Below are 1,999 nucleotides of genomic sequence, written 5' to 3'. Positions count from 1 at the left end.
TGTGGTTAAGCGGTTATTTGTAGGGTTTAGTAAGGGAGGTATATCGGTAGAAATGTTACCTTTTAAAAGCATACGCATTAGTTTCCAGTATGCTTTGGGATTAGCTGAACTATCATTGATAAGTCCAGCTACATTTGTATAAAAAAGTGCTCTTGCATGTTAAGGCATATTATTTACTTTATTTCGTGCACGTTTAAATTTAGCTTCAGACAATGGGGTTTTAACTCTGATAAAATGTTTCCTTAACCTGTTTCTACGTTTAATTTCTTTTCTTATATCTCCGTTCATCCATGGTTTGTCGTTTTTATTTACAGTAACATTTTTTTTAGGAATATGTTTTTCTAAAATAGAAATTATTTTGTGAGTGAACAGTTTACATTTTTCGCTTACATTATCCGCATGAGAAAACAAATCTATCCAACCTGTACAGGTCATGCTAGATCACATGGGTACACCTGTCAGTCGCGCGCTCACCTAACCTGTACAGGTCATACCTTTGTATGTTGTGATGTCCATGCCGTACTGTGGTGACACGTCATAATGATTTTGTCTATATCCATGGTGATTATTTTGTGTGACTAAGGGCAGTTGGCGAAGGAAGCTCGCTGGAATTTCTGTAGCGGTGCTGGATTTGTTCAAAATCAAATGGTGTATGGTTTGGGAGTTAAACATCAAGGTGAGTGATTTGTTCTTACATGTAGGTTGTGTTCTCGATGTAAGTTTACGCGACAAACTCACAGAATTAGAAGAAAAAAAACAAAAAACGAGAAGATTAAGGCAGATGTTGGCAAACTTTGAATAATTGTACCACAGGAAAACCAGAGCGAACACATGTAGGCAATACAGTAAAAGTTAACCTGATAGCTTACAGTAAAAGTTAACCTGATAGTTTACAGTAAAAGTTAACCTGATACTTTACAATAAAAGTTAACCTGATACTTTACAGTAAAAGTTAACCTGATACTTTACAATAAAAGTTAACCTGATACTTTACAGTAAAAGTTAACCTGATACTTTACAATAAAAGTTAACCTGATACTTTACAGTAAAAGTTAACCTGATACTTTACAATAAAAGTTAACCTGATACTTTACAGTAAAAGTTAACCTGATACTTTACAATAAAAGTTAAGCTGATAGTTTACAGTAAAAGTTAACCTGATACTTTACAGTAACCCTGATACTTTACAGTAACCCTGATAGTTTACAGTATAAATTGACTTAAGCAAAAGTATTGAATTCTAAAATGAAATTGACAAAGTAAAGCTGACTTGTCAAGTGTTTGAAACTTCCATGGGGGATATTCTGCATGCTCAAAATTAAAACATAAATAAAATGTGTGTATATACCCACTATAGACAAAAACACACACTTTAAAATGACATATTTTGAGTTGTTCTTCCTGATGAAATCATGAGATCTTAGAATATAGGAAAAGTTTAACAAATTAATTGGTTGAACATGCTCAATTTAAGGTCCAAAATCGGGAGTCTTCCCTCCTAAATAGGGAGAGTTGGCAAGTATGGTAGAGTTGGACGATTATTCATTATTCGCTATTCGAACAACGAATAACTTTCTAACTTTACTTTCCGGGAGGCGAAAAAGAAAATTATTCGTTAATCAAAATTAAAACGAAAAATAAAGTAGAAAGGTTGTACGTACAGGGATGCCACAGAGAGTATTCACATGGAGTTTAATTGAGATTGAAATAGCAAGGACTTATGGCAAGCCAAGTTGTCATTTATTCATGGAGCAATGTTGATCCAGTACTTAACCAAATTATATAAGATATCTCATATATTATATAAGATATCTTATATATTATATAAGATATTTTATAAACATATGAGATATCTTATAAACATATAAGATATCTTATAAACATATGAGATATCTTATAAACATATAAGATATCTTATTTTAAGTTTATGAGATATCTTATATCTTTTATAAGATATCTTATATACTTTATAAGATATCTTGTAAAAGATATAAGATAT

Source organism: Mizuhopecten yessoensis, unplaced genomic scaffold, assembly GCF_002113885.1.
Source record: "Mizuhopecten yessoensis strain PY_sf001 unplaced genomic scaffold, ASM211388v2 scaffold9651, whole genome shotgun sequence".
Taxonomy (NCBI): domain Eukaryota; kingdom Metazoa; phylum Mollusca; class Bivalvia; order Pectinida; family Pectinidae; genus Mizuhopecten; species Mizuhopecten yessoensis.
Note: the sequence above shows the minus strand (reverse complement) of the source record.